Genomic DNA, 25,266 nt, shown 5'->3' with positions numbered 1-25,266 from the left:
CCACAGGTGACCGAACACCAGAACTAAGCGTAGTCGAGCCCAGTCACTGTGGACAGTCCGGACAGGCCTGAGGCACCGCAAACAGCAGACACTCAGGCCAGCGCCCAACAACTGGAGCCCCAACTCAGGCGCTCTACAAGGGAGCGTAAACCACCAGAGAGACTTAACCTGTAATCCCAATAAGACTTTGGGGGGGGGAGGTGATGTCATGTTTTTAACTGTCATTGTAACCCATGTGTAAACTGACCTAAGTTGTACACCGTGAGAACATTGACCACTAGGTGGTGAACTTGTGGGAGACACTCCTAACCTGGACTTTCAGGTATAAAAGGGGAAGCTCCACCCACCTTCATCACTTCAGTGCTGGCCAATAAAGGTTACTGGTCACAGAGTGATCTTCTCTCAAATATGGGCCTCATGTGCCTTTATACTGTATAGTAAGGACATATTAGTATGAGACGAGAATTGGCTAGAATAGACTGGGAAATGATACTTAAAGGGTTGATGGTGGATAGGCAATGGCAAACATTTAAAGATCACATGGATGAACTTCAACAATTGTACATCCCTGTCTGGAGTAAAAATAAAATGGGGAAGGTGGCTCAACCGTAGCTACAAGGGAAATTAAGGATTGTGTTAACTCCAAGGAAGAGGCATATAAATTGTCCAGAAAAAGCAGCAATCCTGAGGACTGGTTTTAAAACTATTCTCAAGTACTGAACATTGAGTCAGATGGTTGCCATGGAAATGGGACACCTCCAGCTTTGGGATGTGTGTTCCAGGCACTTCTTAGCCAATGGATTTTTTCTAACATCATAAAATGGCCCTCCTGGTTGACCAAGTCTGAATAAATGACATGATGTAAAGCAGAGCAGGTAATTCTACCAGTCCTGCATAGTCTACTGAATCATATGACCTCTGAAAGTTAAATGCCACATTCAGACACTGCTGACAGTCTGGTTACTCGTGGCGACAGTGAAGAGTGTCATTTCAGTGCACTATTATCCTTGGCTACATGTACTCCTATTTCTTACGTTCTTATAATATGTGGGTGAGTGTAAGGGGTGGCTAGTGAGATGGGGTTGTGATAATGTAGATAGAGAGAGAGGGATGGGTGGAGGTGCAAGGTAAGTTGGTGTGAGTAAGGATGTGCAGGTGTATGGTAGGGAAGGCAGAGTGATGGGGATGTAATGAGTGGCAGCGCAGGATGAGTTTGATTGTGGCTTTGCAGTAACGTTTCTTGATGTACTGAGATCATTGAAAGGTTTGCGCCACTGCAGCCTGGTCCTCCTGATGACATCCCTGCTTGTACCCTCCTGTGTAATGTGCAACCAGGCTGCATTGTCCTGGGGAGGTCCCTCCCGGCCATTGGAAGGGAAGAGAACCTCCCTGCGTGCTGTGACTCCCTCCATAAGTGTATGCAGGGAGTCATGGAAGAACCCGGGTGCAACCCTGCACCTCTGTGCTGTGCTTTTCAGTGTTTGCAGCACTTCAATGCTGCAGATCACTGACAGCACAATAGTTAAAATAAAGATGGCTATGGTCCCTTTAAGGAAATCAGCTGATGACGTGTCATCAAATGACGTCATCAGACCCGCTTCCTTTTAATTGGCCGGGAACCTTACAAGGCAGGCTTAACAAGCCCAATCAGGGGAACGTCGTGGGGGAAGCCAGGATGGAGCCAGGAGCGGGGTTGCAGCCCGCCTCGGATATCGCCCTCCTCTCTCCCGCCTCAGTAGGTGAAATCACGGCCTAGAAGTGAACAGCCTAGCTCTAGTTATAAGGCTCTGCCCCCCTTGTGCTGGACCCACCCACCAGAGGAAATAATTTATCTACCCTACCAACTCCTTTAATCATCTTAAACACTTCAATTATATTACCCCTTAATCTTCTCTATTCAAGGGAATACAAGCCTAGTCTATGCAACCGGTCCTCATAGAAACATAGAAACATAGAAAATAGGTGCAGGAGTAGGCCATTCGGCCCTTCTAGCCTGCACCGCCATTCAATGAGTTCATGGCTGAACATTCAACTTCAGTACCCCATTCCTGCTTTCTCGCCATACCCCTTGATCCCCCTAGTAGTAAGGACCTCATCTAACTCCTTTTTGAATATATTTAGTGAATTGGCCTCAACAACTTTCTGTGGTAGAGAATAATTGAATCATTTTAGACCCGGTATCATTCTGGAGAATCTGCGCTGAACCCCCTGCAAGGCCAATATATCATTCCTGAGGTGCGGTGCGGTGCCCATATGTGAACACAGTACACCAGAGGGGGACTAACCAGAGCTATGCACAGCTTTAACATAATGTTCACCCCTTTGTATTCCAACCCTCCTAAGATAAAGGCCATTTGCCTTTTAAATGATGTTATAGCTTTTGATGATTTCTTTATTTGGATCTCTAAATCTCTCTGCTCATCCCCTGTGCCTAACTTCTCACTGTTTAGAAAATACGCTGATCCATGTTTCTTGGGTCCAAAATAGATGACCTCATATTTACCCACATTGAACACCATCTGCCACAATTTTGCCCACTCACTTAATCTAGCAATGTCCCTTTACAGTGAAAGGCTGAGGCCCCAGTACTGGAGAAACACCAATGGCACTTCACATTCATAATAGCCAAGGCTAGGGGATGAATCATCTGGGAAAGTCTACAAACCACTGCTTCTCAGATGATCTGAAAAACATCCCTTCAAATTGTACTTGCATAGAAATATACTATGTCAATGTCTGTGCTTGAGTGTATGTCTAAGGGGGAAAATAAATAACTAAAGCAGGATGGTATTAGCCTTGAGTTTGAGGACAGGCTCTGACTGTATGATCTTGTAGCCATAACAGAGACGTGGTTGCAAGATGATCAAGATTGGGAACTAAACATTCAGAGGTACTTGACAATTCGGAAGGACATACAGAAAAGAAAAGGAGGTGGGTAGCTCTTTTGATAAAGGATGGAATCACTGCAATAGTGAGAAATGATATTGGCTCAAATGATCAAGATGTTGAAACAGTTTGGGTGGAGATAAGGAATAATAAGGGGAAAAAGTCATTGGTGGGCGTAGTCTATAGGCCCCCTAATAGTAGCAACTCTGTTGGTTGGAGCATAAACCAAGAAATAGAGGGGGCTTGTAAAAAGGGAACAGCAATAATCATGGGTGATTTTAACCTCCATATTGATTAAACAAATAAAATTGGTCAGGGTAGCCTTGAGGAAGAGTTAATAAAGTGCATAAGGGACAGGTTCCTTCAGCAGTACGTAATGGAATCTTAGATCTGGTCCTGTGTAATGAGACAGGATTAATAAACAATTTCCTAGTAAAGGATCCCTTTGGAATGAGTGATCGTAGCATGGTTGAATTTCAAATTCAGATGGAGGGTGAGAAAGTTGGATCTCAAACCAGCGTACTAAACTTAAATAAAGGAGACTATGAAGGTATGAAGGTAGAGTTGGCTAAAGTGGACTGGGAAAATAGATTAAAGTGTAGGACGGTTGGTGTACATTTAAGGAAATATTTCATAAGTCTCAAGAAAAATATATTCCAGTGAGGAGGAAAAGGTGTAAAAGAAAAGATAGCACCTGGGCTAACTAAAGAAATAAAGGATGGTATCCAATTAAAAACAAGTGCATACAAAGTGGCCAAAACTAGTGGGAGGACAAAAGATTGGGAAGCTTTTAAAAGCCAGCAAGGAATTACTAAAAAAATGATTAAGAAAGGGAAGATAGACTATGAAAGTAAACTAGCATGAAATATAAAAACAGATAGCTAAAGTTTCTACAGGTATATAAAAAGGAAAAGGGTGGCTAAAGTAAATGTTGGTCCCTTAGAAGATGAGACTGGAGAATTAGTGATGGTAAACATGGAGATGGCAGAAACTCTGAACAAATATTTTGTATCAGTCTTTATGTTAAAGGACATAAAAAATATCCCAAAAGTGGATACTCAAGGGGTAATGGGGGGGGAGAGGGAAGGAATTTTAACACAATCATAATCACTAAGGAGGTGGTACTCAGTAAGATAATGGGACTAAAGGCAGATAAATCCCATGGAGCTGATGGTTTGCATCCTAGGATCTTAAGAGAAGAAGTGGCAGGGATAGTGGATACAATGGTTGTAATTTACCAAAATTCCCTGGATTCTGGGGAGGTCCCAGCAGATTGGAAAACTGCAAATGTAACACCTCTATTTAAAAAAGGAGGCAGACAAAACGCAGGAAACTATAGACCAGTTAGTCTAACATCTGTGGTTGGGAAAATATTGGAATCCATTATTAAAGAAGCAGTAGCAGGACATTTGGAAAAGCATAATTCAGTCAGGCAAAGTCAGCATGGATTTATGAAGGAGAAGTCACGTTTGACAAATTTGCTGGAATTCTTTGAGGATGTAACAAACAGGGTGGATAAAGGGGAACCAGTGGATGTGGTGTATTGGGACTTCCAGAAGGCATTTGACAAGGTGCCGCATAAAAGGTAACTGCACATGATAAAAGTTCACGGGGTTGGGGGTAATATATTCATATGGATGTAGGATTGGCTAACTAACAGAAAACAGAGAGTTGGGATAAATGGTTCATTCCTGGGTTGGCAATCAGTAACTAGTGGGGTGCTGCAGGGATCAGTGCTGGAACCCCAACTATTTACAATCTATATTAACGACTTGGATGAAGGAACCGAGTGTAATGTAGCCAAATTTGCTGATGATACAAAAATTGGAGGAAAAGCAATGTGCGAGGAGGACACAAAAAACCTGCAAAAGGACATAGTCAGGCTAAGTGAGTGAGCAAAAATTTGGCAGATGGAGTATAATGTTGGAAAGTGTGAGGTTATGCACTTTGGCAGAAAAAAATAGAAGAGCAAGTTATTATCTAAATGGAGATAAATTGCACAGTGCTGCAGTACAGTGGGACCTGGGGGTCCTGGTGCATGAAACACAAAAGATTAGCATGCAGGTACAGCAAGTGATCAGGAAGGCCAATGGAATCTTGGCTTTTATTGTAAAGGGGATGGAGTATAAAAGCAGGGAAGTCTTGCTACAGCTATATAAGGTAATGGTGAGGCCACACCTGGAATAATGTATATAGTTTTGGCTTTCATATTTAAGAAAGGATATACTTGCTTTGGAGGCAGTTCAGAGAAGGTTAACTAGGTTGATTCCAGAGATGAGGAGGTTGACTTATGAGGAAAGGTTGAATAGGTTGGGCCTCTACTCATTGAAATTCAGAAGAATGAGAGGTTATCTTATTGAAACATATAAGATTATGAGGGGGCTTGACAAGGTGGATGCAGAGAGGATGTTTCCACTGATAGAGAAGACTAGAACTAGGGGGTATAATCTTAAAATAAGGATCCGCCCATTTAAAACTGAGATGAGGAGGAATTTCTTCTCTCAGAGGGTTGTAAATCTGTGGACTTCGCTGCCTCAGAGAGCTGTGGAGGGTCATTAAATAAATTTAAGACATAGATAGACAGTTTCTTAACCGATAAGGGAATAAGGGGTTGTGGGGAGCTGGTAGGGAAGTGGACCTGAGTCCATGATCGGATCAGCCATGATCGTATTGAATGGCGGAGCGGGCTCGAGTGGCCGTATGGCCTACTCCTGCTCCTATTTCTTATGTTCTTATGTTCGTATGTTTATCCACTTTCTGTGCTCTTAGTCCCAATGATTTTGATCACCATGTGCCCAAGGACCTAAAGTTTTGGTACCTTCCTCCCATTCTGCTCTGCTTTCTGATATTGTGAGCCACTCTGTCCTGCAAGGAGATAAGTCGTCTCTCGACACTGGAAGAGCAAAGACACTAATAGCTAAACGCTCATACTGCATTCTAGCATTTGAATGAGTTAATGAACATGCATTACGGTTTAGTTAGAAGAATTGTTGGAGAGATTGGAGCTATCTTCACGTGCCTGAATCCATCCCGCTCGCTGGCTACTCACTCGGGCTGATCTCAACAGTGCGCAACCTCTGTGCCCTGTTTGATCCTGAACTGAGCTTCGATTCCCACATTGTAACCACCATCAGAGACCGACTAATTCTACCTCTATGACATCACCCACCCCACCCCCACCTTATACCCACAGCCAGTGAAACCGCATTCACAACTTCATCACTTCCAGGTTTGACTAATTCCAAATCTCCCATGCTCCAACCTACATTCATTGCAACTTGTATAAAACTCTGCTGCCTTCACCCTATCCAACAGTAAGTCTTGTTCCTTATCACACCTGTCCTTGCCAATCTTGATTGGAAATCTTGCCCCCATGAATTCTCAAACCATTTTCTTCACCTATGAGTTCCACCATGGCCTCACCCCTTGCTGTCTCTGCAAATTCCTCCAGCCAAGGAACATGTGAGCAACGTTTCAGCTCCAGCTTAATCTCTCTGTTCCACCTTCAGTGACAGACTCATTTGCTTTGCTGCATCCCTCTGCCTCCAAAAGCAACCTCAAAACCCACCATTCGACTATGTTCCTGTCACCTCCTCTAACTTCTCACCACGACTCGATATTCATTTTCAGCCCTGTGAGGTGATTTTAGAAGCATCACTAAAACAGATTATCTGGTCATTATCACATTGCTGTGTGTGGGAGCTTGCTGTGTGAAAATTGGCTGCAACATTTCCCACATTACAATAGTGACTACACTCCAAAAGTACTTCATTGGATGCAAAGCACTTTGTGACTTCCTGAGTTTGTGTAAGTCGCTATATAAGCGCAAGTCTTTCTTTCTACAATCTTAGCAAGTGCTATAAATATGTAAATTGTTGTTTGTCCAGAGACTTGAGCGCAATAATCTAGGCTGACACTCCAGTGTAGTATTGAGGGAGTGCTGCACTGTTGGAGCTGTCATCTTTCAGATGAAATGATAAACGTAGGTCCTGTCTGCCCTCCAAGGTGGACGTAAAAGATCCCATGGCACTATTTTAAAGACGAGCAGGGGAGTTATCCCTGGTGTCCTGGCCAATATTTATTCCTCAACCAACACCACTAAAAACTGATTATCTGGTCATTATCACATTGCTGTTTGTGGAAGCTTGCAAATTGACTGCCGTGTTCCCTGACTTACAACAGTGACTACAATTCAAAAGTACTTCATCGGCTCTAAAGTGCTTTGGACGTCCTGAGGTTGTGAAAGGTGCTATATAAATGCAAGTCTTCCTTGTTTCTTTTTGATTATATAGCAGTACAAGTTCGACCTCCCAAATCCAGCGTTCCTAATTCCACAATGTTCCGAAATCCAGACATCGCGCGGATCTGTGGAGAGGTTGTCCAAAATCTGGAAAATGTTCCAAAATCCGGACCTTTTTTTAAATGGCGCACATATTGTATTTTTTAAACGGCGCAATACAAAATAGTCATCTGAAAACCGGGTATTTTTTTCAGTAATCATAGCTGCTTAACACTCACCATTAAACGACGCATTAGAAAATACAGGTACAGCGCAGCTGTCTGGAATCGGTTCCCAAAACCGGCATTTGTTTTTTAACCGCGCAAATATGGAGCTGCGACCCCAAACCGAGCTGACCCGACCTCGCCCATGTGTGACCTGAGCTGACCCGAAGCCTACCCGAAGCTGACCCGGCCTAACCGACGTGTGACCCGAGCCGTGAATTTTGCCATTTGAAGTTTTCTTGATTTTAATAAAATACCTGTACATGCAGTTGTAAAATCAGAATTTTGCTAAATGAATTAGTGGCATTAAACAAAGATAGGTACATTATAGGGCGACCCGACCTAACCCACTGAGCCCTTCTGACCCCTTGATCAGACGCCACCCAACCTGACTCAATCGCTGTGGCGTTTTTCCCGATTTAAAGGTCTGCACAGGTACAGATTGTGAATTTGTTTGTCATTGCAACCATAACAAAAGGCCAACAGATACCCCATGGGTACTACAGGTAAAGCAAAGAGGAAGCAGAGTCAATTGTCAATTGCCAAGAAAGTGGAGTTACTCCAGGGATTAGCTAGAGGTGCTTCAGTGAGAAGATTGAGTGAGGAGTATGGTGTTGGAATCTCCATCATTTATGATATCAGAAAACAGAAAGAACAGATCATGAAGTTTAATGCAGAAGATGATGTTTAGAAGGAAATGAGTAAGAGAAAAACTATGTATAAGCCTAAATGCAATGATTTGGATCAAGTAATGATGGAGTGGTGACGACAGAGGAGAAGTGAAAAGGTTCCTTTCTCTGGCCCAATGGTGGTGCAACAAGCCAAGATATTCCATGCAGAACTGGGGATTGAAAGTCCATGCAAATACTCTTCTGGTTGGCTAGCCAAATTTAAAAGGTGTCATGGCATCAGGCAATTGAAAATGTGCGGTGAAAAAGATCAGCAGATCATGAGGCAGCTGAACATTATATAGATGAGTTCATCAAACTAATTGCTGATGAAAACCTTTTGGCTGAGCAAATGTACAATGCCGATGAGACAGCACTCTTTTGGCGCTATGTACTGAGAAAGACATTAGCAACAGCAGAAAAATCGCAGCCAGCAGGTGTAAAAGATGCCAAAGTTGACTGGCTTTGGGCTGCAAATACAGCTGGGTGTACCTAAGTGTAAGCTTATGGTCATCGGGAGAAGCCAGCATCCAAGGGTATGAGCGTATTGCCAGTGCATTATTATGTCAATAAGAAAGCATGGGTAACCAGGGTAATCTTTCTGAACTGGTTTGAGAAGCATTTTGTCCCTCAGGTTCATTGCATGGAAGCTGGCCTTGAAGAAAACTGCAAAATATATTTGCTGATAGACAATTGCTCAGCATATCTTGATGCTTAGCTTCTAGTAAAGGATAATGTCCATGGAATCTACTTATCTCCAAATGTAACATCACTGATACAGCCAATGGACCGAGAAATTTTGAGATCAATGAAGTGTCTCTACAAAAATGAATAATTTATGAGGTGTTTGCTTGGTGCTGTGAACAGAGTCAGGAGAATAACAGTGTTCTCAAAAGGTTTCTCCGTGAAGGACGCTATATGGGCAGCTGCGAATGCATGGAACTTGGTAACTAGAGACACCTTGGTCAATACGTGGCATAACATCTGGCCAGCAACTATGTTTAACGAGGATGACAACAATGATGATGATGACTTTCAAGGCCTTCATGAGTCCAGGGAGAAGGAAATGATTGCTCAACTTTTAGAATACGCAAGAGGGCTGACTTGCGAAGCTGTGCACAAATTAAATGAAGACTATGTGGCAGAAGTCATGGACATCGACAATGATGCTCCCGTTGTTCATGCAGTGACAGAGACAGATGAAGAAATTATGGGCATGGTTTTGCATCCAGAAGAAAAGGATGAAAGCAGTAAGGATAACGACGCTGATGTTGATAATCAAGTGGAAAAAGTGCCCATTGACAAAGCAATCAATCTTTGTCAAGAATTAATTAACACCTTAGAGCAACGAAACTGCATAAGTGAAGAGGAAATAATGCAGTTGTATAGAATTCGGAAAAAGTTAATCAAAGAAAAGCCCAAATTATTTAAACAAGTAACATATGTTTCGAAGGATGTCGCAGCAGAAGGCCCAAGACCTATAGCCTGCAACTACACCAACAATTTCCACATTTCATAATTCTATTGCTGGCCCATCATCAGCCCCAGACATCATAGCTGAGCCCTCTACCTCAAGCACAACCCAGGCACCCCATCCACATGTCCCTCCAACCACCGTCTGCCCCATCTGTGACAGAGACTGTCGGTCCCGCATTGGACTCATCAATCACCTGAGAACTCATTTTTAGTGTGGAAGCAAGTCATCCTCGACTCCGAGGGACTGCCTAAGAAGAATATTCTGTTTCATACCTGTACCTGTACTCTATCAAATAAAAGCCTTCATTTACTGTATTATATTTCACACCTGTACAGTTTAACAAATAAAAACTTTTATTTATTATATTTCATGCTTTGAGTACATTCCTTTTCATATTAAATTACATTTTAAGCTATACATACCTTTTATTTATAATTCATAAACTGTCCAACCCCAGTCAAACCACCAGCTGTCGGTGAATCCCACCTCAAACAGTTAAATTTTATGTACACACAGTTGAGTAACATGTGAGAATTTTGAGGCCAAAACATCATATTTGAGGATGGTAGCAGTGGTATCAGAAGAGGCAGCTCAGAAATTACAGACTGCATTGGATAAAATATGCATCTAGGCAGATAATTGAAAGATAAAATGTAATACAGTAACGACAAATCTAAACACAAGAAGAAAGTGTAAGTGACACCTGTAAGTGGTCAGTCTACGGTTATTTCCCGAGGTTTTCGAGGCCTTGCCGTAGGGTCCAAATGCGTAAGGGTTTTTACTTAGCAGTGACCAGTTCCAAATCGGCCCTGCCTTGCTTGCTGTGCTACGGGTTGGTTTTCAGCAGAGACCAATACCAATAGGTCTCTCACAGTTATCCAATCTGCTGTTTATGATTTACCACCCGCTTATAGCAAGCACACTAACCCTGTCCTTATGTTACAACGGATTGTCTTATAGTGAGACTCAGACCAACGTTTCAAGTTCAAAATCACACAAGGTTTATTACAACAGATCAACACCTCCACTCCACTCGCCAGATGCTTGTGAAGTAGAACCACATGGTGCGGTAATACCCAGTAAAACAGTGCACTTCTCTTATTAGCCTTACAGCAGACCAATCCTTCCCATGGGCTAAACCCTCCTGGGACCCTCCTAACTCTAACCCACCCTCTGGTTTGGTTAGGGCACACTGACAACCCCTCAAGCACTTTCGTGGATCGGTTGGTGAGCGTGCAACTATTGAGTTCTCACCCAATCCGCCCTTCCTTGCTCGCTGGTTTTTCCTCAGTGGTTCGACTCCACAACCCCGTGCTTGGCTGAAGCATGCGAGATCCAGGTTAAAGTTGAAGTCCGTCAGGTTAGAGAAGCGAGGCTTCGCTCTCGGTCCTTATCCTTGAGGGGTGGGCAAACGTGCCTTCAAGTAGGATGCAATAGAACAAAGATCGAGCTTCCAAAACGCTCACAGTTATCCACAATTCTGGTTGAGTTTGGATGGTTCTGTTGCCTCTGGGGAACCTTTCTAGCTTCTTCAGGTCTTATTTTGCACTATCTGAGATGTGCTGGGGTCAGAACTAAACCAACCGATCGAAGTCCGAAGGCTTCCCGAGTGAGTGTTAAATGGCCCATCAGTCCTGATTGCTGGACCGTTGTGGAGACAATGCAGGTGTCAGTCTTGTCCCAGCACCTTGCTCTCTTTCCTAGACAACCTGGCTCCACACACAAAAGTGTCCCTTGGCCTTCCTAAGAGCACCCAGCTCTGACGTCACTGGCCACTGGCAGGCCAGTGTTCAAATTAACATTTGAACAGACCTAGCTTCTCTCACCAGTTTTTGTGGGAGAGATTCGCCCCCACGTGTTTCTCCCAGCAACATGTTTCTTCTAATCCAGACCAGCCATCTTACATCGTATATTTCAGAAGTCCTTTTCAGGATGCACAGCCAACAGGCATTTAAACACAACAGTCCAGGGTTGACTTTGTTGACTTACATACCTGCATTCCATGTATGGTGTAAAAATAGTGAAGGATAACACCAAAAGACATCCAGGAATCTTTGACTCATTGCTCAGTATGTTCAACCAATGCAGAACAGCTACAGTCATTAAGCCAGACTATACTGCAAAAGATTTAAAATAAGTCAAAGTGAAGTGTTATTATCTGTACAGGGTATCTCTATAATTACAAGGGCATCCAGCGGTATTACAGGGTTTAACACGTCAATTTGTATGTGTAGGCTTCTCAGAAGCATCTCCATTAAGATGTCCGTACACAGCGATAAATCGGAAAATACAGGCCCTATACAGCGTACATGAAAGCCGGCCTACCGAAGGGTTCTAAAATCCAGAAATACCTGAACCTCGGCTCGGGTGTTTCTAGATTCAGGATATCAGGAAAGGGTTCCGAAATCCAGAAACACTGGAGCTCAACCCGGCATTTCCGGATTCGAGATGTCGGAAATATGTTCCGAAATCCGGAAATTCCCAAAATCCGGAACGGCCTCAGTCCTGAGGTTTCTGAATTTGGGGGGTCGTACCTGTACTGCACTATTATTGAACTACACCTAAAGTACATATCAATAACAGGTGATAAGGAAACAGTGCATTAAAATATCTTCTATGTGAAATGTGATTAAATCTTTAACTGTCTTACTGCTCAGCAAGTCCACTCGAAAGATATCTTCAATGTAAATTCTATTGCAACCGATCTTCACCACTGGTTAAGAATAGGTTTCTTCTAGCTTTCAACTATTACATTTTAATCCGGACATTAAACTCCCTTCCCACAGTCCAGGACTCCAAACACTCCTTCCAGGTGAAACAGCGATTTACTTGTACTTCTTGCAACTTAGTATACTGTATTCGCTGCTCACGATGTGGTCTCCTCTACCTTGGGAAGACCAAACCCATATTGGGTGACCACTTTGCAGAACACATCCGTTCAGTCCGTAAGCATGACCCCAAGCTTCCGGTCGCCTGTCACTTTAAATCTCCGCTCCACTCCCACTCTGATTTCTCCGTCCTCCGTCTCTTATACTGTTCCAATGAAGCTCAATACAAGCTCGAAGAACAGACCTTATCTTTTGTTTAGGCACTTAACATCGAGTTCAACAATTTCAAACCATAACCACTGCCCCTATTTTTTAAATTTTTTAATGTTTTTTTCTTTTTTTCTCTTTTCCATGGCAGCTGTTGATGATTCTTCCATTTACACCCTATCTAGACTCATCTTTTGTTTCTTAACTTGTCCCATTACCATTTCCTTTTGCCTTGCACCATCATCCCTTTTGTCTCTTAGGGCCCAAGTTTCGAGCCGCGCCTAGAACGGCGCAGTCCCGACCTGGACGCCCGTTTTTCGCGCCACAAAGTGCGCCTAAAAAAAACTTCCAGATTCTCCAGCTCCCTGCAGGTCCTCTGGCCCTTGGCGCAGCGCAGCAGGAGCTGTAGGGGGCGGAGCCAGGTCCCTGCGCTGAAAACAGTGCCGGGATCTTTGCACATGCGCGCTACAGTGGGCGCGCAAGTGCAGTAGCTCCAGGCACCCAAAACTGTGTGGGAGGGGCCGAAGCACGCAGCCCCTAGCCCTGGCCGAATGACCTCATTGGGGCTGCGTGAATAAGGCTCCTCCCACGGCCAGCTCCTGCTTCCTCCCGACCCGACTCGACTCCCGCTCCCCCCCCCCGGACCGGACCCGACTCCCGCTCCCGCTCCCGCTCCCCCCTCCCCCCCTGACTGGACCCGACCCGACTCCCGCTCCCGCTCCCCCCCCCCCCCGACTGGACCCGACCCGACTCCCGCTCCCCCCGGCCCCCGCCCCCGGACTGGATCCGACCTGACCTCCCTCTCCCCGACCTGACCTCCCTCTCCCTCCCTTCCTCCCCCCGACCCGAACCGAACCGACCTCCCTCCCACCATCCCCCCGACCCGACCCAACGCCACCTACCTGTAAATCCCTCCCTCCCCCTTCTCCTTTCCCCCCCCCCACCAATCTCCTTCCCCCCATCTCCTTCCCCCCCCACCATCTCCTTCCACCCCCATCTCCTTTCCCCCCCATCTCCTTCCCCCCCATCTCCTTCTCGCCCTTCTCCCCTTTATCCCCTTCTCCCCCCTCCCTCCTTCTCCCCCCCTCCCCCATCCCTCCCCCTTCTCCCCCATCCCTCCCCCTTCCCTCCCTCTGCTCCCCCCCTCTCTCCCTCTACCCCCCTCCTCCCCCTCCCCTTGCTGTCAGAAACACAGACACTGACAGACAGAGAATGAGAGACACACACAGACAGACAGAGATATAGAGACACTGACAGAGACACACTAGGGGGAGGGGGGGGCATCCCAGCACGATGTTGGAGGGCTCCCGGTGCTGCAGTCGGTAAGTAGAAAATGTTTTATTTATTGATTTTTAAAAAAAATTATTTCTTATTAATTTTTTTGATTGATTTATTGGTTGATTTATTGATGTATTTATCATTTATTATTGATGATGGCTCTTTATTTGTAAAACTGAAGTGTTTAATGTTTGTAAACTTCTCTTTAAACAGCCCCCCCCATTCCCTACGCCTGATTTGTAACCTACGCCTGATTTTCTAAAGTGTAGACAAGGTTTTTTCGAGCGTACAAAAATCTTCACTTACACCATTCTAAGTTAGTTTGGAGTAAGTTTTCATTCACGAAACTTTGAAATCAGGCATAAGTGGCCGGACATGCTCCCTTTTGAAAAAAAAATTCTGTTCCAAAATGAAACTGTTCTAACTGACTAGAACTGGAGCAAACTAAATGACGAGAATTCCGATTTCTAAGATACTCCGTTCTACACCAGTTGCTCCTAAAAATCAGGAGCAAATCATGTGGAAACTTGGGGCCTTAATCTCTTCTGCCTTCCATCCTATCACAGACCTTCCCTTTTGTTCTTTCCTCCACTGCCTTTCCCTGCCCCTGCACATGCTTAAAAACCTGTTACATCTCTAACTTTTTCCAGTTCTGACGAAGGGTCATCGACCTGAACTGTTAATTCAATTTCTCTCTCCACAGATGCTGTCTGACTTGCTAACTATTTCCAGCATTTTCTATTTTTAAATTAAACAACTGAGAATAGTTACAGTGGCTCTCAAACATGAAAATCCTTGATTTTCCATTCTACAGAAAATCATATGGTTGCACCAAGCAGCAACATGAATTCCACCCTTTCTGCACATTACAGGTTCAGAGATATACTTTCACCCACCTGTCAATTAACCTTCAACTGGATGTCTCCTGAAAGTAGACTATTCCTTGTCTACTTTAGTGACAAGCGTTCTAGGCATCACAATAGAAGCATGATAGGCTGGGATCATTAGAAGGACTGTGTTTTAAGAGATGTCTAAATTAAAGCTGAAATAAGTAAGTTAAAAAAATTACTGTCTCATTATAACTGTCCTGAAATAATAAATGACCCTTTGTAATGATTATATATCTATAGAGACCTTGAATGCTTGCATCTTCCCATTGAATATGTCTTATTAAGTAACGCCACATTCCACCCAAGTCGAACAGTTCACTAAACAGAGGCAATTAGGATTTAGCCTCCTTGAAGATCAGATAGCATGGAAGGATTATTCAGAATGTCAGATGGGATTTATAAATTGTGTATGCAATTCACTCACAAAACCATTATCAAACAAAGCTTCTTAGAGTGGCAAATACACACTGGGAGAGATTGAGTACACTGAAGGATTAGCAGATTTAGCAACAATGTTTTTTTAATCAAAAAAAATAATTTACAGTGAGCATAATTTATACTTTTGGAAAACAAGATGTTAGTCTCCTCATTGTTTGTACAATTAAACAGCAACAAATTAAAATGGTGCCTCATCATCTTCACTCTCTTTTCCATGATTTCAAGGAATGCGTTTGTCAGGGATACCACTGGAAACCAAGACAAACTCATTGGCCCAGAATTAGCGGTCGGAGGCTTCCCGCAGGCGGATGTCTCCGACCGCAAAAATTTCTACCAAATTACCTGATGGTCCCGGAGGTTTGGAGACCTGTGGTCCTGGGGCTCTATGTGGAGGCCTGCATAGAGGCCCAATTATCCCAGAAACGTATGGGCTTCATACGTATCCCTGGGATCATGTGGGCCTGGCCAACCTATCAGAGTAGGGGGAATCCCATTCATACTTATGGTGGCTCTGAATATAAGGAACCGTCAAGTATGAATGGGAATACCTCCAAAAACGCACAAACACTGAAAATAAATGAAAAAGCAACATCACATATTTCAAATTAATCAAAATTGAATTTAACTAATTAAAACAAAAATTGAATTTTTTGCAAAATAAATTTACATATTTAAAGAGTCTAAAAATAAACTTACCTTATTAAACAGGATTTTAAATGTTTAAATTGTTTTTTTTAAATGTATTTTTCTGTCCTTTAAAAGTCTTACACTGATAAAAGCAGGCCTTAAGAATTTCAAGGGTATTCGCTGGGCAGGAGTTGGGCACATAGCCCAATTCTCTGCCCATGGAGGCCCTTTATTTTGGGATGCAGTGGATCTGTCAAGAAGATTCTTGACGAATCACAAGTTCCAGGTTTAGGCACATGCGCTTCGCATGCCTAAACCCGGGACTTGCAGGACCCCTACAGGCACGTGCGCAATTCATACGTGCCCATAGGGGTTGTGAATTCAGGCCCAATATACTTCTGAAAATGCTAATTTCTCACTTCTCGAATTGATCAACAGCCACTTAACTAGTATAAGCAATGCCAAAGGCAATTGATTTTGTACGGAATGATCTGTTTGATGCTACACAAAAACCCCAACCATAACAGATGGAGAAATTACATTGTAAAATGTCAAAGACCAATTCTCCACGTGGCATAGATCGATAGATGTTTTAATATTAAGGGAATCAAGGGATATGGGGATAGTGCAGGAATATGGAGTTGAAGCAGGAGATCAGCCATGATCTTATTGAATGGCGGAGGAGGCTCGAGGGGCTGAATGGCCTACTCCTGCCCCTGTTTCTTATGTTCTTATGTTCCTGGAACTGGAAGGCAGTGCTGAACTGGAAGAAGCATAACAGTATCACATTAAACTAGCTTCAGAAGTCAGACATGGAGAAGATGTGAAGAGACAACTAAATGAGACAACTAAATTTTAAAGGGGCTGCAGGAACAGAAAGACCTGGGGGATGTATATACACAAATCTTTGAAGGTAGCAGGACAAGTGAGAAGGCTGTTAAAAAAAGCACATGGGAACCGTGGCTTTATAAATAGAGGCATACGGTTCAAAAACAAGGAAGTTATGCTAAAAGTTCATAAAACACTGGTTAGGTCTCAGCTGGGGTGCTGTGCCAATTCTGGGCACCACACTTTAGAAAGGATGTAAAGGCCTTAGAGAGTGTGCAGAGGAGATTTACTCGAATTGTACCAGAGATGAGGGATTTCAGTTGTGTACAGAGCCTAGAGAAGCTGAGATTGTTCTCCTTGGAGCAAAGAAGTTTAAGGGAAGATTTGGTAGAGGTGTTTATAACCATGAATGGTTTTGACAGAGTAAGTAAGGAGAAACTATTTCCAGTGGCAGAAGGGTCAGTAACCAGATGAAATATATTTAAGGTGATTGGCAAAAGAACCAGAGGTGACATGAGGAAAAATAAGTTACATTGTTGTGGTTTAGAATGTACTGCCTGAAAGGGAGGTGGAAGTAGACTCGATAGTAACTTCAAAGGAGAATTGGATAAATACTTGAAGGGAAAAATGTACAGGACGAAGCTGTATCATTCTATAATTCTATGATAGGGAAAGAAAATGTATTCTTTTAAATTAATGTACAGTTGTTACAGAATCTTTATAAAAATATGTATTTTTGCAATTTCTCTAGACAATAAGCAACAATTTGCATAAGCTGTCTATATTCCCATGTATAAAAAAGATGCTGTTACAACTCATCATTTTGTACTCATGTCTTTATGTGGAAAAGTAGTGTGAATTAATGCACAATTGGAACAGATCATGTAAGTGGTGCAAACTTAAATCGGTTTGCTTTTCACTTAGAACAATAGATTAAACTTCCTTAAAAATACCATTTGCTTTCTTTACAGATGAAGGAGAACCAACACATCCCCAAGTTCAGCTAATCAGCACGACTCACCATAGCAACACCCATCACAGTCTCTGATGCCAAGCACCAGCACAGGCACAGCCACTCCAGAATTCTCAGTTAGTACTGCAGAGAAGGAATCACCAGGTAAAGGATCAGAAAAGACATAACCACTACGGGAAAGTTTGGAAGGTGCATCAGATTCTGAGTGGAGGCCCAGCCTGCTGAGTGCCTCTCCTCAGCTATGTATAGATGCAGATGTCACAAATTCAGTTTTTAATCAGAGGAATAAAAAACTAGTATCAGTAATGGTGACCATGAAACTACCGATTGTCATAAAAACCCAACCAGTTCACTAATGTCCCTTAAGGGAAAGAAATCTGCCATCCTTACCTGGTCTAGCCTATATGTGACTCCAGATCTAAAGCAATGTGGTTGACTCTTAACTGCCCTCTGAAATGATCACAGCAAGTCAATCTGACGTATCAAAAAAAAACTGCTACGATGGACTGCAGCGGTTCAAGGCGACGGCTCACCACCACCTTCTCAAGCGTAATTAGGGACGGGCAATAAATGCTGGCCTTGCCAGCGATGCCCACATCCCATGAATACATATATATTTTTTAAATACCGTAACATATGTCGGCTGTTGATGAGTCATTAGGTTTCATACGAAAAATTTTGGAAGAAGATCTTTGTATTTTGATGCATACTGCCATCTCGCGCACGACTGATGGAAATCAACAGTTGTCAGCATTGCAATCTGGCATGGAGCAAAATGCCACCAGCTGCAGTATCTGCAGAGGCAATGTATGCAGGCCACGGGCACAGAAGTATATCTTTGAATGCTAAGAATGCTGCTATTAAACATCACTAACATTGTTAGTGAAGGCAAGTGGCAATTATAAAAGTGAGATTCTGAGCACTCATAGACAACCAGGGTCCTCTGCTTTCAGAGATCAGTGCGCATCAGTTGTGAAAAGTAGATGACCTGTTCCAGTACCTCATATACGCACCAATCAATTTGGCTAATTTATACATGCACAGCTAATCCTGAAAAACAAATCCTTTCACACTCAAATATAAAATGAAGTAAAATTTCAACCAATTCTAATTTCACAAAATACCAAACTAAACTTGAATATCATAACAACATAAGAACATAAGAAATAGGAAAAGAAGTAGGCCATACGGCCCCTCGAGCCTGTTCCGCAATTCAATAAGATCATGGCTGATCTGATCATAGACTCAGCTCCACTTCCCTGACCACTCCCCATAATCCTTTATCGGTTAAGAAACTGTCTATTTCTGTCTTAAATGTATTCAATGTCCCAGCTTCCACAGCTCTCTGAGGCAGAAAATTCCACAGATTTACAACCCTCTGAGAGAAGAAATTTCTCCTCATATCTGTTTTAAATGGGCGGCCCCTTATTCTAAGATGATGCCCTCTAGTTCTAGTCTTCCCCATCAGTGGAAACATCTCTCTGCATCCACCTTGTCAAGCCCCCTCATAATCTTATACATTTCGATAAGATCACCTTTCATTCTTCTGAATTCCAATGAGTAGAGGCCCAACCTACTCAATCTTTCCTCATAAGTCATACTCCACATCCCCGGAATCAACCTAGCGAACCTTCTCTGAACTGCCTCCACAGCAAGTATATCCTTTCGTAAATATGGAAAACAAAACTGCACGCAGCATTCCAGGTGTGGCCTCACCAATACCTTAAAAAGCTGCAGCAAGACTTCCCTGCTTTTACACTCCATCCCCTTTGCAATAAAGGGCAAGATACCATTGGCCTTCCTGATCACTTGCTGTACCTGCATACTATCCTTTTGTGTTTCATGCACAAGTACCCCAGGTCCCGCTGTACTGTGGCACTTTGCAATCTTTCTCCATTTAAATAATAACTTGCTCTTTGATTTTTTTCTGCCAAACTGCATGACCTCACACTTTCCAACATTATACTCCATCTGCCAAATTTTTGCCCACTCACTTAGCCTAGCTATGTCCTTTTGCAAACTTTTTGTGTCCTCCTCACACATTGCTTTTCCTCCCATCTTTGTATCATCAGCAAACTTGGTTACGTTACACTCAGTCCCTTCTTCCAAGTCGTTAATATAGATTGTAAATATTTGGGGTCCCAGCACTGATCCCTGTGGCACCACACTAGTTACTGGTTGCCAAACAGAGAATGAACCATTTATCCTGACTCTCTGTTCTCTGTTAGTTAGCCAATCCTCTATCCATGCTAATATATTACCCCCAGCCCCGTGAACTTTTATCTTGTGCAGTAACCTTTTATGTGGCACCTTGCCAAATGCCTTCTGGAAATCCAAATCCACCACATCCACTGGTTCCCCTTTATCTACCCTGTTCGTTACATCCAGCAAATTTGTCAAGCATGATTTCCCCTTCATAAATCCATGCTGACTCTGCTTTTCCAAATGTCCTGCTCCTGCTTCTTTAATAATGGAATCCAACATTTTTCCAACCACAGATGTTTGGCTAACTGGTCTATAGTTTCCTGCTTTTTGTCTGCCTCTTTTTTTAAATAGGGCGCTACATTTGCAGTTTTCCAATCTGCTGGGACCTCCCCAGAATCGTTACCAACCATTTTATTTTGGAGTCTGAAATATCCAAAACAAGTTGAAAAGGAAACTAAATGCTGATACTGTAACTTGTGTAGAAACAAAACTAGCTAATTGTGTCAACATATCAACAACAATAAGAGGCACCATCACCTGCAGAGTCCCCTCCAAGACACAGACGGTCCTGACTAGGACATACATCCCCTTTCCTTCATTTTGCTGGGTGAAAATCCTGGAATTTCCCACCTAACACCATTGTGGGAGCACTAGCTCCACAAGGACTGCAGTGATTCAAGAAGAAGACCCACCATCACCTTCTCAGGCTAACTGGGGATGTGCAATCAATGTGCCCGAACCAGCGGCACCCACAGTCAGAGAACACACTCAACAAAAAATCAACTCTCTGCAAACCGATTCAACTTCCCTAAAAGAAATTGGCACAAGGCCAGCTCATTCATACAGCAAGTGGACTATTTCCAAATCACAAATTACTTCACTTGATGTCCTTTAAGTGGAAACAGTAACCATAAAACAACATATAACAATTATTGAAATTACTTTTTAATTCCAGCATAAACCCAACTTGAGCATGGCTAATTTGTTCATTCAGCAGGAATCAAGTGTGCTTATCCATCTGAAATTTTTTTTTGGAGAGTACACTTACAATAATTTTCCAAGAAATTGCATGATCTCATCAGGGTAACACTTTCAGGAAAATGGCTCTATAATGGGTCTGGATTTTAATGCTTGGTGAAAGATTTGCTTTGATCAGTATTCATGGTTTGAAGGTCTGACCATCCATTGATATATTCAGAATAAAAACCCAATCATGATGTATTTTTCACGTATAACGATATTAGATGCTGTAAAAGTAACCTTGTTACATTAAATGAAGAGGTATAAGCAATTACAGGCAATAAATAATCTTAACACCATCTACCTGTCTTTTCACTATATCAATGCCTTCTCTCTCTAGATAACCAGTTGCCCCTTGAAGACACTTATAACTGTCTGCTCCAGTGATTGCTCCTGACAACAAGACTACACTTTCTTATTCTGGCACCCCCTTGAATTCAAACACTTTACCATCGTGATATTGTAGATTGGCTATTCAGTGTAGGTAGGAAAGGTTGTCGGGAGAAAGCATAGGCAGAATCATACTATTTACAATATTACTTCAGTTTTCTTGAAGGCTGGGATTTCTCAATGCATTTTTGTAGCGCAATGTTTAGATTTTGTTATGGTTTAATGCACTGGTTAACATATATTATTATGCACTTACTTTTTGCATCAAATCCTGTGCATGCTTTAATAAAGGTTACTACCTGGTTAATACCTTACTTGAAACACGGCCCCGCCTGCTCTCTCAGGTGGACGTAAACAATCCCACGGCACTAAAATAAAGAAGAGCAGTGGGTGGGGAGAACTCCTCCTGGTGTCCTGACAATATTTATTCCTCAATCAAAATCACTAAAACTGATTGTTTGGTCACAAATTTTTCATGAAACCTTGACCTCTCCCCAACGCCTCGGGTTAAAGTGTATATTTTTGACGAGCTGGTGTGATGTGAGCTGAACTTGGATTATGCGTTACTGAGAAAGGTTTCATTGGCTCAGAAAGTCAAGATGTTGAATCAGTTTTGGTGGAGATAAGGAATAATAAAGCGAAAAAGTCACTGGTGAGCGTAGTCTGTAGGCCCCGTAAGAGCAGCTACACTGTTGGACGGAGTATTAATCAAGAAATAATGGAGGCTTGTAATAAAGGAACGGCAATAACCATGGGCAATTTTAAGCTTCATATTGATTGGACAAAGCAAATTGGCTAGGGTAGCCTTGAGGAAGAGTTTATAGAAACATATAAACATAGAAACATAGAAAATAGGTGCAGGAGTAGGCCATTTGGCCCTCTGAGCCTGCACCGCCATTCAATAAGATCATGGCTGATCATTCCCTCAGTACCCTTTCCTGCTTTCTCTCCATACCCCTTGAACTCTTTAGCCGCAAGGGCCATATCTAACTCCCTCTTGAATATATCCAATCAACTGGCATCAACAACTCTCTGCGGCAGGGAATTCCACAGGTTAACAACTCTCTGAGTGAAGAAGTTTCTCCTCATCTCAATCCTAAATGGCCTACCCCTTATCCTAAGACTATGTTCCCTGGTTCTGGACTTCCCCAACATCGGGAACATTCTTCCCGCATCTAACCTGTCCAGTCCCGTCAGAATCGTAAATGTTTCTCTGAGATCCCCTCTCATCCTTCTAAACTCCAGTGAATAAACATAGAAACATAGAAAATAGGTGCAGGAGTGGGCATTCGGCCCCTCGAGCCCGCACCGTCATTCAATGAGTTCATGGCTGAACATGCAACTTCAGTACCCCATTCCTGCTTTCTCGCCATACCCCTTGATCCCCTTGTAGTAAGGACTACATCTAACTCCTTTTTGAATATATTTAGTGAATTGGCCTCAATAACTTTCTGTGGTAGAGAATTCCACAGGTTCACCACTCTCTGGGTGAAGAAGTTTCTCCTCATCTCGGTACTAAATGGCTTACACCTTATCCTTAGACTGTGGCCCCTAGTTCTGGACTTCCCCAACATTGGGAACATTCTTCCTGCATCTAACCTATCTAAACCTGTCAGAATTTTAAACGTTTCTTTGAGATCCCTTCTCATTCTTCTGAACTCCAGTGAATACAAGCCCAGTTGATCCAGTCTTTCTTGATATGTCAGTCCCGCCATCCCGGTAATCAGTCTGGTGAACCTTCGTTGCACTCCCTCAATAGCAAGAATGTCCTTTCTCAAGTTAAGAGAACAAAACTGTACACAATACTCCAGGTGTGGCCTCACCAAGGCCCTGTACAACTGTAGCAACACCTCCCTGCCCCTGTACTCAAATCCCCTCGCTATGAAGGCCAACATGCCGTTTGCTTAATCGCCTGCTGTACCTGCATGCCAACCTTCAATGACTGATGAACCATGACACCCAGGTCTCGTTGCACCTCCCCTTTTCCGAATCTGTCACCATTCAGATAATAGTCTGTCTCCCTGTTTTTACCACCAAAGTGGATAACCTCACATTTATCCACATTATACATCATCTGCCATGCATTTGCCCACTCACCTAATCTATCCAAGTCATTCTGCAGCCCCATAGCATCCTCCTCGCAGCTCACACTGCCACCCACTTAGTGCCATCCGCAAATTTGGAGATACTATATTTAATCCCCTCATCTAAATCATTAATGTACAACATAAACAGCTGGGGCTCCAGCACAGAACTTTGCTGTACCCCACTAGTCACTGTCTGCCATTCTGAAAAGTATCCATTTACTCCTACACTTTGCTTCCTGTCTGCCAACCAGTTCTCAATCCATGTCAGCACACTACCCCCAATCCCATGTGCTTTAACTTTGCACATTAATCTCTTGTGTGGGACCTTGTCGAAAGCCTTCTGACAGTCCAAATACACCACATCAACTGGCTCTCCCTTGTCCACTCGACAGGAAACATCCTCAAAAAATTCCAGAAGATTTGTCAAGCATGAATTCCCTTTCACAAATCCATGCTGACTTGGACCTATCATGTCACCTCTTTCCAAATGTGCTGCTGTGACATTCTTAATAATTAATTCCATCATTTTACCCACTACTGATGTCAGGCTGACCGGTCTATAATTCCCTGTTTTCCCGCTCCCTCATTTGTTTAAAAGTGGGGTTACATTGGCCACCCTCCACTCCATAGGAACTGATCCAGAGTCGATGGAATGTTGGAAAATGACTGTCAATGCATCCGCTATTTCCAAGGCCACCTCCTTAAGTACTCTGGGATGCAGTCCATCAGGCCCTGGGGATTTATTGGTCTTCAGTCCCATCAATTTCCCCAACACAATTTCCCAACTAATAAGGATTTCCCTCAGTTCCTCCTTCTTACAAGACCCTCTGACCCCTTTTATATCCGGAAGGTTGTTTGTGTCCTCCTTAGTGAATACCGAACCAAAGTACTAGTTCAATTGATCTGCCATTTCTTTGTTCCCCGTTAAGACTTCCTCTGATTCTGACTGCAGGGGACCTACGTTTGTCTTTACTAACCTTTTTCTCAGTACATATCTATAGAAGCTTTTGCAGTCCGTCTTAATGTTCCCTGCAAGCTTCCTCTCATACTCTATTTTCCCTGCCCTAATCAAACCCTTTGTCCTCCTCTGCTGAGTTCTAAATTTCTCCCAGTCCCCAGGTTCACTGCTATTTCTGGCCAATTTGTATGCCACTTCCTTGGCTTTAATACTATCCCTGATTTCCCTTGATAGCCACGGTTGAGCCACCTTCCCTTTTTTATTTTTACGCCAGACAGGGATGTACAATTGTTGTAGTTCATCCATGCAGTCTCTAAATGTCTGCCATTGCCCATCCACTGTCAACCCCTTAAGTATCATTCGCCAATCTATCCTAGCCAAGTCACGCCTCATACCTTCAAAGTTACCCTTCTTTAAGTTCTGGACCATGGTCTCTGAATTAACTGTTTCATTCTCCATCCTAATGTAGAATTCCACCATATTATGGTCACTCTTCCCCAAAGGGCCTCGCACAATGAAATTGCTAATTAATCCTCTCTCATTACACAACACCCAGGCTAAGATGGCCTCCCCCCTAGTTGGTTCCTCGACATATTGGTCTAGAAAACCATCCCTTATGCACTCCAGGAAATCCTCCTCCACTGTATTGCTTCCAGTTTGGTTAGCCCAATCTATATGCATATTAAAGTCACCCATGATAACTGCTGCACCTTTATTGCATGCACCCCTAATTTCCTGTTTGATGCCCTCCCCAACATCACTACTCCTGTACTGTACACAAGGAGGTCTGTACACAACTCCCACTAACGTCTTTTGCCCTTTGGTGTTCTGCACCTCGACCCATATAGATTCCATATCATCCAAGCTAATGTCCTTCCAAACTATTGCATTAATCTCCTCTTTAACCAGCAATGCTACCCCACCTCCTTTTCCTTTTATTCTATCCTTCCTGAATGTTGAATACCCCTGGATGTTGAGTTCCCAGCCCTGATCATCCTGGAGC

The sequence above is a fragment of the Pristiophorus japonicus genome, chromosome 1, assembly GCF_044704955.1.
Source record: "Pristiophorus japonicus isolate sPriJap1 chromosome 1, sPriJap1.hap1, whole genome shotgun sequence".
NCBI lineage: Eukaryota > Metazoa > Chordata > Chondrichthyes > Pristiophoridae > Pristiophorus > Pristiophorus japonicus.
The sequence above is the reverse complement of the archived record's forward strand: the minus strand, read 5'-3'. Positions refer to the sequence as shown.